Below are 18,418 nucleotides of genomic sequence, written 5' to 3' on the forward strand. Positions count from 1 at the left end.
TAAAAAAAAGGAACCAGCATCAAAAGAGACATAAAATATTATTTACAATTTGTTTAAGCAAATGTTCCAAACTCACTTACAAAACAATAATGCCATAACTACAGGTTTGGCCCAAACTGAGTTGAGGGTAGAAAACAATATTTTGACATTTGTTTAATCATGTAAAAAGCTACATAAATACAAGACAGAGCTAAAAATCTAACTGTAAAATCTTGTTTTGTCTTATTATGTTTATTTTGCAATAAAATACAAACAGTGAACCTGACAACCACTGGATTAATTTGTGGAGAGCACGTTAGGAAAAGGAAGTTTTAGGTCAAACCCATTCCGAGTGTTACTGTAATCTGGCTTTGGATGCAGTTAATGTGCTGTGTGACACAGAAACAGGAAAAAAAACAAGACCTACATGAAGTAAAAGCACAGCGAGCCAGTGAGAAAATATAAGATAAAGCATTAGTTACTGTCTTACACATTCGGAAGGATCCGCCTAAAACCCTGTTTCGGTTTCTCCCCTTCAATCTTTTCACAATCCAAAGAAATGGAATTATATTAAAATCATTCTTGAGAGAAAGGACGAAACAAAAACAAGGTTTAAATCCAGATAATTATATGAAACAAAGCTGGAGACTGTGTCTGCTCCCGTCCTGCTGCTTCAAAGACACGAGCGGAGGCAGATTGTTTGAGGTGGCTATAAAAATCTGCATGTCCGTGTAAAAGGCTTAATGATTTTAAAGTTACAAGAGAGAAGAGCCTGCAGTTAGTCTCGTCCATCAAGTCTAGCACCGGCGCCCTCGCCAAATGGCCCTGCCTCCTAACCCGGCCGCTCGGCGCTGCACTCTCCCTCCCTCACCGGCTCTCTCACACACGTTTTGTCATTTTGTGCAATTTAGACTAAATTATTTCTGTCCTTACTCTCAAGATGTCTTTCACCTTCTCTGTTACACCTTCTTTTATCCATCAGGTCTTCTCTGAAGAGTGTAGAGACAGGTGAGACTCTGTTTCTGAAAGGAATTTCTTTTCTTTTGGCACTTCAATTTTTAATTGGACTATTTCCTGAATATGTCTGATCAGAGAAACGCTGGAGTCGTTCTGATGATTGAAAAATACCAGGGGGCTATTATTTGATGGTCATTTGTTGTTAGCTCCTACACTGATTAAAAATGGCTTGATTCAAATTGGCCAAAGTATCATAATCCACCCACTGGAGCACTGTCCATTCATTTTAAGAGCATGAGCCACTTTTTTCCACCGTAACGAATGTTTGTATTTCAAGACATCGTGCTCAATATTTCAGGAAATCGAGCCGAGCTCTTTGCCAAGCTGGGGAGCGAGTGTATTATATCAACTTCAAGCCCCTTGTAGACCCTTAGGCACCTCCGCAACCACTTCTCACTGCAGCAGCAGCGAGAAGCAGCCCCCCCCCCACCGCTACATCTTGCAATAAGGTTCCTCTTACACATGTTAACCCTTTTGACCTGTTGTTGCAAACTGTAATCAATAGGCAGCACTCACAGCTCCGTCTGTTCCCCTCACACATCCAGAAATCAGGTGGTGGGGAGACACGCGGTCCAGATGAAGCACGATCAGAAGTTAACACAAAGCCTTTCTACGTGTGTTATGATTTCCCTGCCTCACGCACACTGACACACACATCAAAACCCAAGTTAACACTCACACACACATCCCAAGACATGCGGTCATGTCAAGGAGTAGAGTGGGGATTTTTCCTCCGTAACAAAACGATGGCTGGACCTTGAGGGTGCAACGTTCATAAGTTCTGCCACTGTCCATCCACCTTGAGCTCATTTTCTATTTCTCTAAAAAGGTGAGAAATGACTGCTGTGGTATCAAAGTGCAACAATACATTTTGTGTGTTTCCTTTAAATCCTGCTCATAAATGCGCAGTGAAAAAGTACAAGGAATTGAGATTTATTCAAAGCCTGTAACTTCAATTAAATGACATTAACATTCTCATCAGCCACATTTTTGTGAGTAAAAGCTAAATGTAATTATTTTGCAGACTGTGTTGCATGAGTCTACTGTGACTGTTTTTTTCAATCTGACATTGCCTATGGGGGGGGGGAAAGAAGCCTTGGATTTATAGCTTGTGCTAACCAACTTTGGAACATCCTGATTTATGGTTTTCTGTCTGTGACGCTGATTCTGATTCAGACACAATCGCTGCCATAAACACACAGATACACATCTGCGGTGACAACAATAGCCACATGTAAATCAGATAAATAGATGAAATTGAACCGTAATTCAAACGGGCCCATTCAGCTCCTGAAAGCTCACGCGCCTTTTGTACAGCAGATGATATTGTAGGTGTGTGTGTGTGTGTGTGCTGGCTTGTCAGCAATTGAGAAGAACCTATTTCCTCTTGCCGAATCCCCGGCTCTAAATGATGGATTGATATCTCTCTCACTGTGGATTATATGTGCATATGTGTGTGTGTGTGTGTGTGTGTGTGTGTGTGTGTGTGTGTGTCACTGGCCCTCTCAGCCTCTCCTCTCGGGCCCTTATCAGCTCTTGTCACAAACAGAGGATAGGGGATAATCCTTCATACAAGGGGAGCAGTCTGGCCTTCCATCTATCTCACTGTCTGTCGAGCTGTCTGCTATATTACCCCTCTCACTGGAGCGGCACCGGAATAGAAATCAAACGGACACAAGCCAAACTTCCATCTTGTGATAATCTCTGTTGGCACAATTTAGATGGAAAGTTTAAAACTTTTTTTTTTTGTACAGAGTTTGGTCAGATTGTAAAAGCTTTGCTGCAAATACCGTGTAATTATTTGCACTGAGGATAAACATATAAGTTAAAAGTTTACTGATGGGAATTCTGTGTTTTCCTTGGGTGTTAGTCGGCCTGTCTGGAACAGAAAACACACCACAGGCCCGACTGGAAAAAAACGACTGCAACCCAGATAATGGAAACTTTCCTAAGTTGCGGGTCAGGCCTACGCCTTGGGGACGCTGTGTTGTGGTCTGGGTGCCTGCCACGTCCCTATGACAGTGAGTGCTGCGGGTCACCCTGAGTTCTAAGAACCAGAGCGCTCCCCAGCTCCAAACTGGGAAGGACAAGGGTTTGCTTGGGAAAACCCGACTTTCACAGCATTTTATGAAGTCGCAGGGAATCAGTTACACATCACTCACATTATGTCATTCACACGATCTAAAATGAGATTTTAACATGAAAACATTAGGACAAATTGTAACCCACATTACCACTTGAGAAAATATTCAATCCAGATGGAAAACATCCCATTGTTCCATGTAAATCCCAGTGTCTTAGTACTTTGATTCAGCCTAAAATACATGAGCCCTCTATACATACTGTCTGTCCTTCTGTCTGTCTGTCTGTCTGACTGTCTGTCTGTCTGTCTGTCTGTCTGTCTGTCACTCATTCCCTGTACCATCATACAATCCAGAAATGGGGGGAATATGTACAGATACATATATATGTGGGTGGTAACACTTGATAGGAGCAGAGCAAAGATGTCTATCAGCTGGAGTGGGGTACTGCAGGTCACACCTGAGGTTATTCTGTGTGTGTGTGTGTGTGTGTGTGTGTGTGTGTGTGTGTGTGTGACAATCAGTCATAGCTGCAATTGGACATCATTGTGATCTATATCACTGTGCTATCTCTCTGCTCTACAGGACTCTGCCCATCATCTCTCCCTCCTCTCCTCTTCCGCCTCCCCCTTTCACTTTGCCTGGTGATATCAAAGTGCCCAACAGAGGGCGATGTTTCACTACACTTTGCTCTGGTGGGGCCTTTGGTGTTTTTCTCTGAAGAAGTAATGTTCCATAAAACGTCATTTACACCTCACCTTTCATTTGACACTTTCAGGTCTTCTGTTGAGCCCGATGCATTAAACATTTTTTACCAAAGAATTTCCAGTAATATAAATATAAAAAATAAAAGTTTGCTTCTCCTTTGCAGAGACAAGATTGAATCAAGATGAATGAGCACATTTAATTGGATACAATTAAATTTTGTTTGTCTTTTCTAACTAATGTCAAGAAAAGAAAAATATTTTAATCTATTTACAGGTTCTTATAATTTTTTTTGATTATGTCGGCATGACAGCGGCATTTACGACAGTGCGCAAAAAAATTAAATTGGTTTAAGTTTAAGAAGTACAATAATTCTGTCAACCCAACAACAGACCCTGAATCTAATATAAACAAATTTGGAGATAAATTGTTTTAATTTGGCGTTGATGACGCTGCCTGACTTTTGTTTACTATACCCTCAGATTTAGTACGGCAACAGCTTGGAGGCTTTCACCCCCCCACCAAACACACACACACACACACACACACACACACACACACACACACACACACACACACACACACAAACACACACACATTTGAGGGAGCAGCTCGGATCAATACAAAATTAAAGAGACCGAAATGGTTTCTGCTCACATATTAACCTTCCCTCTCTTCTCTCCTTTGCCTTTCTCCTCCGATCTTTCCCATCTTCTCGATCATCCCTCCCTCTCACTTCCTCCCTTTCTCTCCTTTTCCCCCCCACTAATAGCCGGTGCCACTGACGACAACAGTGTTTCAAACAACTTGAGTATGGGTTTTAGTGACAGGGAGAGAAGAGATGTGTTTTTTCGCGTTTGAGCAGTAAAAGCGGCGAGGGAAAAAAAGAGGGTGAGATGGTCGGATGAAGGGATGGGGGGCATTAATTGCACAGAGAAGACAGGGGCTTTGGATACTCTCTCTCTCTCTTTGGACACACACATATACACACACACCGTCTGGGGACTCAAATCTCAGAGCAATTTTCAGGCCGGATGATTGGCAGCTTGATGCGTATTCTTCCCATACAAGACCGGCTGATAACTCCAGCTATCCCATTCCACTCCGCCATCCCTCCCTCTCCCTTCTCTCTCTTTCACCATCTTCTTTTTTTTTTGGTCACTCTGACTCTCTCAACATCTCCATGACCCGATCCCCTCATACTCCCCCTTCTTTCACCCCTCTTTCCATCCTTCTTTCACCCCTCTCAGCATCTCTATCTCTCTCTGGGCCTGTTGTGGGGCTATTACAATGACAGAGGCGATAAGGGACATTTATCACATGTGCGATGGGGTGAGCGAGAAAAAGCCCTCAACAGGTCTAGGGGGATGAACACACACACACACACACACACATACACACACACACACACACACACACACACACACACACACAGACATACAACCACATCCCATGCACAATCCGCAAGCACACCCGCGGACTTACATAAACAAATACATAAACACTGACGTGTTGCACATGCTTGCGCATACACACACACACACACACACTGAATGTAACGGTGAATCATCCTCCTATTTCCCATTTTGTATTTTGCAGTTGAATGAGGCCAATTCCCCATAATTCAATACAGTTGAAAAATGAAACCCCCGGTAAATCGCTACAGCGATTTTACAGATCCCCGCTTATCCTCATAATTCATTATTTCCAAACTGTAACAACATTACATTTCATTTGTAATGCTCCGCCTGCCTCAGCCATTTGCCAATTGTTATATCTTATTGTTTTCCCTCGCCAAGAGGGAGAAAAGTGAGTTATGGGTGGAGAGATGGCGGCTGGCTGGATGGGGGCGCTCACTCTTTCTCTCCTGCCCGTATCCACCTGTCTGTCTCCATGACTGTCTCTTTATCGCCTCCACTGTCTCTGGGTCTGTCCTGTCTTCCTCTCCTGCTCTCTGTCAAACAGACAGTCTCACTGACTGGCTGCGATGAGAACGCAACATGCAGCAGTGGACAAATGTGAACAGAGCTGTTGTCCTTATTGTCATCAACTGATAATGAACCTATTGTTTGCAGCCTTATAGACACACGTACACTGATACAGACTGAGTGGACTATTGTTGCTCAGCACCGTGGTACAGTCAGATCCACAGCTGGAGTGGTACGGGACAGAGCTCGGGACGAGGATGGGGTGAGGAAGAGGAGGAGGAGTTAAGGAGTTAGTAGAGGGATAATGGAATTATTAAGTAAAAGTCCTGAGCAGTTTTAATACCTAAAAAGCATTTGAAATGGGTGCTCCAATGATTTAGTGCTTTACTTCCAAAAAATTGAAGATTCGAGTAGGGATGGCAGCAAACTCTAAAATGTCTGGACTTTTATCCCCCTTGTGGAAAGACACAGGTCTTTTATTTGTTAAATTTCTAAAGAAATCATTTCATGCTCTGTAAGTAAAACATAATCATCATCATTATCATGTCATTTTGGATTTTTCTTTCTAGACTTGAATCATATGAAAACTCCCCATTATTTGTAAATGGACATTCATCATGGAAAGTCCCCCTGGAGGTTCCGCAAGTTTTTACAATTTTATTGCCTTCAGTTTAGTGGTTCAATCTATGGCAATGCATTGTGTTTTACAAATTTATGAATCTTTGAATCTATGTACAGTAAAACCACATTTTGTCCTCTAACGTGGACTTGTTTTTTTCAAACAGCTTCATTTTGTCACATGTAATTGTTTTCTTTTTTCATCCGTAATGGTTGCTCATAGATTTAGGGCGCTCTCTGCTGCACTTGGATATTGATGGAGGGATTGTGAGCCAAGTACGAAACATGAAATTGTAAAGCAATAACACGGTGCACATCAATCCATCTCCAGAATTGCCCAGCTTTGGAAGTAGTGGAGTAAAAGAGGCAGAAAACAGCCTATAACGAAATTACTAGTAAATCCAATAATTTGTCATATGGAACAACCTGCTTTACAAGTTAACTTTTAGATTCGTTTCTTCAATCAAAGTTATTCTGCTTGAGGAAAAACTTGGACTTGGAATTGAAGCAGGACAACAACAAAAAAAACTATTTAACAGATTATACACTGACCCATAAGCTTTTATCAATACTGCAGAGAAATATCATTTCACACCAGGTGCTGCACGATAAGTCAAGGAGGGTGTTTGCAATATTTACACCTTCAAAAAGAGATTCTTCACATAGGAAAAACATCACTTAGATCCAATACTGGAATCGCCATTAATCTAAAGAGCTAAAAACATGCTTTGATGTCCCTTTCACGCACACACACACACACACACAAACACACACACAGGCACACACTGAGAGATGCTGAGACACTATCCCTCCTGCAAGCCCCCATTCATCACGGCTGTATCCACTGTGCGGCCCTGCCCATGTTACTGTACCCTGTCACACTGCTGGCTAAACAAACGGCTCCTTGATGTATGAGGGCTTACACCGGCCATAAACTTATTCACTTTTAACTAGCGTGCTACCGGCTTGGCACGGGTCAGACATCACCTTTACTCTCTGTGTGTGTCCCTGCATGTGTGTGTAGCGTATGAAAACTGCCTGTGAGGAATTAACCCCCTGGGTACTGCTTCATAACTCACTCCTCTCTGCCTTCTCCTCCCTGCCTGCCTCCCTATCCATCTATCTTTATTCCTTAGCCCAGGCATTAGTCCTGTATCTATTACCCATTACAGTGTGTGTGTCTTTGACAATAGAGGAAATGGCTCAGTGGTAGAAGGAGGAGAAGAATTGCAGGTCTTATATGTCTTGCTGGACGACAAGAGGCTTCCTGTTGGTGAATGGATGGCGAGAGAAAGTCTTAATGATGTCTCTTCTCTTCTCCTTTTCTTCTCCCCTCCTTTCCTCTCCTCTTCGGCTTTCCTTGCTCTTCTTTTTATCTATTCTCTTCCGTTTTCTCTATATTTTCTCCTCATTTAATTTCATCTTCTACTCTTCTCTTCTTTTTGTCATTCCATTTTTTTCTTCAGTATGTCTTTCTTTTCTTCTCATTTCATCTCATTCAATTTCCTCTTCTTTTCTTATCTTTTTCTTTCCATCTTCTCTTCTTTTCTCCTTTCTTTCCTCAGTTCTATTTTCCTTTTCTTTCTTTCCTTCTCTTATCTTCAACTTTTCTCTCTTCCCTTCTCCCTCTCTTCCATGTAACTCATATCACAGTTGAGGATGTTTGCACCACCGCGGCACGTGTCGGACCCCGTCCTGCTCTCCCATGGTGCTTTGCTGTTTTTTTTATGGACTATATGTATTTATTGTCTCCAGTCAGTCTGGAGTCAATCAGATGACGTGCTTATCTGGCAAGATGTGATTAACGATCAATTGATAGTTGCTGCGTTATCAATAGCAGCGCCTCCTCCCCATCAACGCACAACACATATACATACACGCACACACACACACACACAAGGAGGTATGACCAGACACTGGCGGACACATGCAAACATGCACAGACGAAGAGCACACACACATCTCCCACCGGCACGTACGCTCCACGTCAGGCGGCACCACCTATGCACACAGCTAGTAAAGGTTAATTACGTAGGTTTTTATTCCAGCGTTTTATGACGGCAGTGAGTTGTATCTGCACGGGCACCCTTCTTATCAGGCAGTAAATTCATTAGTGGCTAACACACCTCGCCCGGGAAGCTCTAGTTCTCTCTCTACGACAAACAAGATTAGAGGACAGCGGGGGCAAGAGGGTGGATGTGGACAGGGAACGCTGAGATCATACCACACTGGTGCAGACATGCAGGAGTACACTGTCCTTTCAGAGTTTCACTGCCATAAAAGAGCTGCTGTTTCTCAGGTGTGCCAGAGATGGAAACCTTGAAGGCTGGTTTTAGAAACCCCTTCAGCGACAGTCAAGACATGAACAGTGTTGATGACTAATTGTCTCAAGTAGGTTTTATATATGTACCAGTTCAGTCTGTTTAAGGATAGATTTTAAGATTGCTCTGTGTTCTGCTCTCCATGATCTCTGCTCAACTAAAGGGGACGGGGCTTTAACAGTCAGGGCCCCGAGGCTCTGGAACAACTTGCCCGAGGAGATCAGGTCAGCTAAGGCAGTGACGTCTTACTTATCGGAAGGCTTTATGTTATTCGATTTTATATTTCAAGCAGCCCCTTATTCTCATGAATATATCTTTTTTTCAGAGGAAACTGTACTTTCAATGTGATGCACACATATTTTCACTCTCTGTAACATAGGAGGGTTGAGGTAAATGTATTGAAGGGAGCAGTGTAGCGGTCAAATATGATGATTCTATTTAAGTGTAGTAACCCTTACACGTACACACAATTGTGTTTCACACACTCATTAAACAAAACATCTTCATTCGCTACTTGTTATTGAGTTGAATTGGCAAATATAACATGCTTTGAAGAGAGAGACATAAACACACAGACACACACACACACACACACACACACAGATACACACACACACACTTGAGGCAGCATTATTTATCTTCAATGTAAAATATGCCAGCTTGAGAGACGTTAGCAGACAAATAAAAAATTCAATCAGTCAAAAGGTGTCGTCATTAGGGCTTATCACACACACAGGATGTGACAGGCCTGTGTCTGCTGCTGGTGCCTGCACACACACACACGCACACACACACACACACATACACACACACACACTGAAAGAGGTAAATATGTGTGTGTGTGTCATAGATACTTTGCACCTTGGACTTGTAACTGTCTCTCCTCCACAGCAGAGCGGCAGGCAGATAGTGAACAGGCTTTGTGATTGTGTACACCTTCATCTAACAATCCACGAATAAAAGCAAGAAGCGATCACTAGATATGAAAATATTGCCAAAAGCACAATAGAAGACCTGTTATTGAACAGAATTCAGCCCTAACAGGTGATTCTATCAGCCACACCCTTTGATTTGAATCCACTGACACTGACAGCTGGACTAGAATGCAAATTGAAGTTAGACTGTAGACGACTGGAATCAATGCAAACTTAACTACTGCATATTTAACATTTTTAGATTAAATACATTGTTTGTGCTGTGTTTTTTCAATTTAAGCAACAATAATGGCATGTTTGAGAGTGATGTTGATTATATGTAATATATTTTTGTATTTAGGTTCCACTCAGGATTCAATCTTTTTTTTATGTGAAGAAAAAGGTTGCTTTGCTCGAGAAGTTTTCTCATAAAATACATTTAGAGTGAAGTTCTCATTATAGTGAAATACTTCTATTCACGTTGTTCTCATGTACAATAACTGCATGATGATTGAGAAACCAACGTTTTAATGTTTTCCTAATAGCTGTCATGTGCATGCACTTAAATAATAATTTATGTGGAGGTTATTATGTCTACTAATAAGGAAGTATGGTAGACATATTGAGGCCTAAAGGTGATCCAAAACAAACCAGAAATAGACATGATTATGGGCTCATAAAAAATATTTAAGGTCATGTTATTAAAGGATGCTTGTTATGCTCAGCTGTGAGCCAATCCACCAAATTCTACTTATTAAATCATACTAATATGGGAGAGTAATAATGGTGCTTGTTACTCACAGTTACCCATTTAGAGGGACATGTCGTGTATTTAGGGAGCAGGGGAGCCGTGTTTCGGCCCGGTGTAGTGATCCAGGATAAACACACAACAGCAGGCTTGTTTACAGACTGAAATGAGAGCTGGATCCTTCAGGATCAAGAGCTCTCGCCGTTAGGAACTTAGTCGGCATAAAGAACCCTTTAAGCTCTCAATCAGATACACGTATACTGTTCACTCAGGTCAGAAAATCATCGGTTTTAAGTTGCTGAGTTGTTTTAGAGCAGGTACTTAACAATAGCTGTGGTATTACACTGTTAGAACACACGTATTTAAGGTTATGTAACATATAATATTGTGTCTATGCGCAATGATTCTTTTCAAATCCCCTTTAACTGTTAGAACTGTCTGCCTTCTACCTGTCTTTTTCAGAAATAATATTTACAGAATTTTCTTGGGGTACCAGGATATTTTGGTATTTTATCTCTATTATAAATATTTATATTACCATGTATGTTCTTGTGTATATTTAACATTTGTTTTCTTGTTGTGTAGCACTTTGTATTTTAATAATTAGCTTTTTCTTGTTGTGCAGCACTTTGTACTTTGTGTACTCATTATTATTACCTCAATATGTATAGGGTGTATTTGATAATAGATAAGAATGGACTTGAATTTTTAATTATTTATCTTGTATTTATTTATCTTCGTAATTCAATTTCTTATTTATATTTAATCATTTTTGCATTGAGATGATGGTATAGCCGTAAAGAAATAAGATTTTAATTGCATTGATAATTAGTTATTTCTTAAAATGACAATAAAGGCTTTGAATCTTGAAACTTTGAATAACACTAACAACTACAAGAGTCACTTTGAAAAGATATTTTTAGGCAGACCGATAGCGCTGTGCAGAGAGGGACCGTGTGAGTGATTTATTTTTGTGGAACCAACAAACGAGGCCTAGCGCAGCCCCAGTTTTGTAATACGAGGAAGAGGTTAACCCATGTTACCCGACAATTTATGCCGCAGCGCGACTGCAGGGGCCGTCCGTTATCTCTCCTGAAACCAGGCACGCCATACTTTTCCTCCAGTGCAACGGCCGAGCAGGTGCACGTCCTGTAACGGTGTGTAGTTACAGGAAGTATAACTCTGATTATCACAGCGAGACAGACGAGGAGGTTAGCTAACAATGTGGTGGAAGGGGGGAAGGAAAGGGAGATTGGCTGATAGAAGAGAGAGAGAAAGGTGTTGGGAGTATGTGTATGTGTGTTTGTGTGTTAAATGTGTGTGTGAGACGGTAAATCAGACCAACATAACATGAACCGCAGGCCCTCGGAGTCGTGTTACCCTGTTTTTACTGGAAGTAGACATCGCAAGCTCGCACGCACACACACAAACACACAAACACACATACAGACATTTTTTTTTTTATCTAGTTCCTATTCTATTCTCTAAGTTGTGCTTATTCTCTATGTTCTCCTCATTGGCACAATCCAGCTCTGATTACACTCACACTACTTCAAGAGTCAGCAGATGGCCCTCACCCCCACCCAATCCACCCCCACCCTCCATCCACCCACACCCTCACCCTCCTCTGCCCTATTATTCTTATGTCAGTAAACCTGGCCTGGTATAAATCCAAGCCTTTTAGCCGTCTCCCACTCACTATAATATGGCCATCACCATTACAATGCACACACACACACGAACGCACACACACCACACGAGGCGTCTTCTCTATAATAAGGCCATCACCATTAAAGCTGTCAGTGCCGGAGTGTTGAGTATTACTGCAGAGAAATTACACCTCACTCACCCTCCCTGACACCGTGTGACCCGCAAACACACACGGGCACTCTGTCCTCACACATGCATCTGACTCTAGGTGCGTGTATCCGCATGCGTGTATGTCTGTGGGCCGACTATGCCCACCCTTGCAACGTAGTGAATCTTCCTCGCCGTGCGTCAAAGGACTGTATCATTTTCTACACGGAGTCCACACGCCACCCACGCAAACACGCACATGGGTGTCGGCCCATTTAAAGACCTTAAGACACAGTTGTCAGAGAACGGTTATGTGAAGTGGACAGGATGGAGGACGCAGGGCTGCCACTCCCACTGATGGTGGGTGAAATAAGAGAGACGGGATTGATAAAGTCAGAAGAAAGGGAGAGCAGAGGGGACAGTGTCGGGGATGCAGGGTGGGTTGTTGATTTCAAGAATCGCTGATCTTGTAAAAGCTGTAAGGTTTTAAAATACCCAGCAACAGAATTGGATAAAACTGCCAAAAATAGGTGATGACTTAATTGGACAACAGTCGGGACACACAGGCACCACTACTTTCCCTCTGAAACACGACTGCTGTTTTCACTTGGTCTCCGTGAAGAGCATCAACATCACAAAATAAGTGTAACAGCAGCTGTTCATGTGTTCATACGTTCAACATATTTTAATTAATTTATTATTAATTGGTGCTTTTCTGCAGTCAACGATTTTTACATTCAAAGAGCAACGTGAGTCTAACTATAAATGGTTAAAGCTCTGCATTATCCATTTTGATTGCAGCCAATCTTGTATTCGGATCCCTCGTGAACAATGTCCTGTGGTCGTGACATCCACCAGCTTGGCATCCTCTTGAGAGGAAATGTGACAAAATGTTGTCAGAGCATCAGTTTGGCAGACGCGTTGTGGCTCCAGCAACCGGCAAACACAAAAACAGACACACACGATTTGCCTGGAACGAGAGCTGATGCATTTATCACATTAGTATTAGCCCCTCTCTCTGTTACCACGGCCCTCACAGCTGGTGCTGACATGCGGACCCCGGACCCCCGCAGAACCCCCAAGGCGTTGCGTATGTGTGTGTTCGCTTCTGTGTGTGTGCGTGTGTGTAAATCCTGTGTCCTATTCCCTACGGTGATAATTTTCTCCATGACAAGAAAAAAAAGTCTTGTCTTATAGACTAAACATGAGATATGGCGTGACGGAAAAAAACGGCAACGGAAAATGAAAGAGGGGTCTGCGATGATAAAAGGGGGCAGACGGAAACAAGAAGAGAGTTTGGATATAAGAGGATAAGAGCGGCAGCCGGCGACAAGGGAGAGACAACGATTGGTGATGCCAGTTTCCATATGACAAGTGGCGACGTTATGAAGATGGACGGGCGGCCGAGACGGAGCGCCTGACCTTTCCCAAAATGCCACATGTCACCGTGCTTTTATGTCACTCCCCGCAAAACAATATGTCAGGGGCATAAAAAATCATTACGCCCTCTCTGAATTATGCTGTTATGGCATGCCGCAAAAAAATAATCATTAAGATGACATTATTCCACACTTAACTAGGAGGGGGACGAGCACGGGAGGGGGGGGGGGGGGCTCTTTGAATTTATGATTTGTCGTGATGTCACGGGTAACGCAGACACAGCGAACCATTGTCTTTTTAGAAGTATTGTTATGACTTTTATGCCTCTGACGTGGGACTTTGGGGGAAAAGCTAAAAGAGCAGCGATGATTGCACAGAGATGACTTTTCACTGTGCAGCTCCACAACACACATCTACTCTATGTTATAGTCTATTCACAGTGAGAAGCTGAGACAAGCTTCCAAGGGACATTGACTCAACAGAAATCCTAACGGCGGAGAGGGAACTGCTATTACAGATTCCCTATCTGAACCTTTGAGCCATGTCATTGTCATCTTATAGCTCCATAATGCGTCCATAGGATGTAGTTCTCATCTTGTAGATGGAAAATGAAAGTTCAGCACTCATCTGAGATTATTAAAAAGCATGGAGCATGTCACTGAGGTTCTCATTTTAAATAAAACCAGGTTGCTTTCAAATATTGTGCTCTTACTCTAAACTGTCACCCTTGGTTCTGATACAGAGTCTAAAGACATGTCTACTGTGGTAAAGGTATATACAGGATATGAAAAGCGGAGTGTGCTAAATACTCCTATTAACATAAAGCTCTGGAACCAGTGATCTTCCCAGAAACCATTGATTTTGGTGTTACTGCACCAAAAAACCTTCAAAAAACCATTAACACAAACCTTACTCATGTAATAACAACTACAAATTCCTGCGTAGGATGAATGAGCTCCACAATTCTTATGCTATGGTATTGTTTCAAGCAAGGTATGGTTAAAGCAGCTCGGACGGAGGCTGGCTCGTGATCTAACATGTTGGCCCTTTGAATAGAGTATTGGATTTATGTCCAATTGAACTATTGATCTGAGGGATTGCTCAGAGGCAGACTTTGACATTTCGCCTGGTATTTCAGCAGGGAATCAGACATTTGACCTATATAACCCTGGACATGACTGCACACACCAGCACCCATGGACAAACACTGTACACACAGACACACACTTGCACACACACACTTTCCTGTCCTATCTGTGTGTGCATGTCGTCAGTTGTAATAGCTCCTGACATCAGCAGAATTGAGTTTGGAGTCAATGTGGATGTCCTCTGTAAGCCAATCATCCAATCAGCGCTCTCCTGACTATGTGGGTCAAAGGGCACGGTGATGTCATACTTTCTGACAACATGGCAAAAAGCCTGAGAGAGAGAAAGAGCAAGAGGGAAGGAAGAGAGAGAGAGAATATCTCATGGGTTCCGCGGTGCTTTAATGATGCAGGGGTGGACTGAACACACACACTCACATGCTAAGGGCCCTCTATGCTTCTCCAAACCTGACGGCCAACAATAAAGCACTCAGTGAAACATTTATGACTTTCATAAACAAGAGCCGGTGATTAATGTTAGACCTCTTCTTTGGGATTTTTAATAAAGTATGACACATTTACACCCTCGGTCAACGCAGCCAAAGACCTATTAAACATGTCTGAGAGGATAGATGGCCACGGTATACATGCACATACGCACACTTACTCACAGAAGAAACGGAAATTAACCAAACAATGTCCCGCTCATGTTTTTTTTCTTCCATTCGAGTCATAACAAGCAAAGCACCCTAATGTCCAATTTGCTGTGACATTTAAGGCTCAGTCTCCTCTGATTGGAGCTCTGGCATGGCGGCGAATCTCCTCACTTTCCTGTTGAGCTGTGATTGTTGCGAGATCGACTCCGACTTCTATGAGTCTCGTTTAACAGCTGGACTGAGAGAAGGGGGCCTGTAAAACCTCAGATATATTACCAAGAACATGGAGAGGGGGAAAAAAACATCAACATCCAAACTCTCATGGGTGAGGAGCCCAATGTCTACAGTGTATTTGCCTCTGGGAAAATGTGAGTGAGAAACAGTTGTCACGGATTTTCCTGACTTTTCACCTTTGTGGTTTCTAACTGACGTGTTGCATGCGCGGAACAAAGGAAAACTGGAGTGGTTTGGACTAAACATTGCTAACCTCCATGTACAACCTTTGAAAAGTCATTATGAAAACAAAGAAACACTCTTTCTATGCTCCAATTCCTTTGCGTGACGCCTGCTTTAAATGAATAAATGTCAGATATAGGGATTGATGCTAACTGTTAGACCGGACCCAAAATGATATCTTCTGTGAGGGATTGTAAAAGAGCTATGAAGGGAAGGAAATGTAAGGAAAGTAGGAAGAAGAACAAGAAAGAAAGGGGACAGAAATATTAACCAAAAGTTAAGGGAAATGTATAGCTTTTGCTTTCCAAGTGTTTTTTAAATGTATCTCAAATATTTTAATGCAACACGATGTAACATTTGCAAAAGCGGACTCTCAAGCCAGTCGGTGGTGATTCATTCTTTTGGCCTCCGAGTCGTCGCGGTTCAGTGGTTATTGTGAACAGAAAACACAACCTATCAATTACCTAACCAGAGCTCCGGTTCCATTGTCCATTCACCAAAATGAAACACTTAATGATCCTCGGTTGTCGCTGTAAAGAATGCAGAAAACTACTCCTCGAATTTTTTAATTTTCCTCCAGACTATAGCAGATGAATGCCAGTTTAATGACGTCAAAATATTCCGAACTGATCAAAAATAGGGGATTATTGTTGAATTTACTGGGCCTGATTGCAGCAGTTTAATTGACCAACCTACATTCAATTGTGTACTTATTGCAGCAGATTGTATTTGCTCACTAGTAACATGGTTACAGGTGTTTGGAGAGTGGGACTAAAAGAGGCGCCCGTATGCCTGTAACATGTGTGCCACCAAAAACGATAAGTAAGTTGATATAATCCGTTGCATAATGCTGGTTTGGCTAAGACTATTAAGTTAAACAGTAGCTTGGTGAACATATTTAGCTGTGCTGCAAACAGCATTTGAGTCATGCTCATATCCAGATTCAAAAGGTCAGAATATACCAAACTGTCTGAGCATGAAAAACTCAAATTTAATCATTGTATTTGGAATACACTCTGTTGCTAAGTCTCCCTGCATCCTATTTGGATCTGTGCGTGGTAATGAATGATGCCGTGACTCGATCTCTCCATAATAATGTAATCATATAAAATACATTAAAGTGTGAATGAGGACATTTTAAGAAGGGGAAAAAACCGGAGTGCCAATACCACAGTGAGAGCGCCACACAAACTCGTTTTGACCTTTAGCTTCTATCCCAGTTGCACCAGACACATTATTTTCTGCTATTTCACTCTCCCACCTCAGAGTCATTGGCAGCCGTGGTGTCATATTGAATAATCACCCATACGATGATGATCATGGCAGTTACTGGTCTAAACCGAATGATGTTATGCTTTTGGCAAACACTTAAGTTAATGTTGTCATGTGAACTGTCATGTAAACTGAATTTTCAAAAAGAAGTTTGTGTGTATCACGGCTGTCTATTCTGATTTGTTTTCCTATTTGTTATTACCAGAGAGAGGATATTCATGGCACATCATTTGTGTTTTAAAGGAAGTGGGAGTTGTGGTGTACACACTGATCAGGCCATCTGCTTGGTGTCGTATTTTGAGAGGCGCTACAAACAGTTTGTTAAAAATCTATTTGCAATATAGGCAGCTACCAAGTTGAGGGACTGACATTATTGGTAAACCCTTGTGATTTGGGAACTGCTCATATTACTCTGTACATTACGTACATGACTGATTCTCAGTTGTTGTCTAGCTGTCTTTGGTCCCGTCCCACCCGCTGTAACCATAGCAGCATTTTGTCTCAGACTTTACCAGGAATCCCATCGCCCTCCATCCCTATAGGGAGCCACCCACTGTTTTATTGCCCAGTGTTGTTCTCTGAAAGACTGGAATTTAGGGTTTCATGGGGCAAAATTAAACCAAATATGTTGGGGAACGTGGACCACTACAAGTCCTTAGGTTTTGGAAACTGCTGCCCATTATTATATAGATATTGATGGTTGCAGACCATAGTGTGTACATGTTTTCAAACCATGCAATTTATCATCCTGTTATTGTCTGAATGGGCTGTTCATTAGGGATTTACATTCCTGATTCATGCCTATAAAGTTAATAACTAGGACTGAAAGAGCAAGAGTGCAGAAGAGAAGCAGGAGATGGAAGGAGGCAAGGGAGGGTGTGTACTATGTGTTCTTGACGGGAGGGGAGGGTTTTAGTAGTGTGCGCTTGCCAGGCTCCCCGCTGGGCCTCCATTCATTGATGCTGGTCTTTTACAAGGCAGCCTGCCTGGCAGTGAGGGGCAAATCTTCCCTGGTAAAAAGAAAGGGGTGGACAATTCCAGCCAAGGATGCAACTGTTGCTATGTGGGGGAAAAATTCAGCTTCACTTCAGCTTTGTTGGAGTCAAGTAACCGCTCTGGCGTCTTAGTATAACTGAATTCAAACCATAAACATTAATAACAAATGAATAAAATGTAACATGTGCTCTTGTTGTTACTTTATCGCCGGGATGGGTGGCTCTTATTGGTGGAGGTGGTGGTGATAGGGGGGACTCTTATTGTGAAATCCCGGTGGAGGGTAATTGGAATTCAATAGGAGTTAGATCATGGCTGGTGCCTTCGTTCCTTTGAGGGGAAAGCTATGGGGGATTAGCAGTCGTTAGCCCATAGTGATGTGAAGTGGAAAGGAACAGCTGGCTCTCAGCTAGCCACATGGTGTGCGTGTGTCTGTGTGCGTGTTACAGTGTGAGACAATGTGTGTGT

The 18,418-nt window shown here is 42.4% G+C and overlaps 1 protein-coding gene across 1 annotated transcript in view; it reads right to left on the minus strand.

Annotated features, from left to right (window-relative positions):
• rnf220a (ring finger protein 220a) overlaps positions 1–18,418 on the minus strand; it is a 162,435-nt gene that overhangs the window by 52,292 nt on the left and 91,725 nt on the right. The gene's annotated exons all lie outside the window — the stretch shown is intronic.

Source organism: Pleuronectes platessa, chromosome 13 (assembly GCF_947347685.1).
Source record: "Pleuronectes platessa chromosome 13, fPlePla1.1, whole genome shotgun sequence".
NCBI lineage: Eukaryota > Metazoa > Chordata > Actinopteri > Pleuronectiformes > Pleuronectidae > Pleuronectes > Pleuronectes platessa.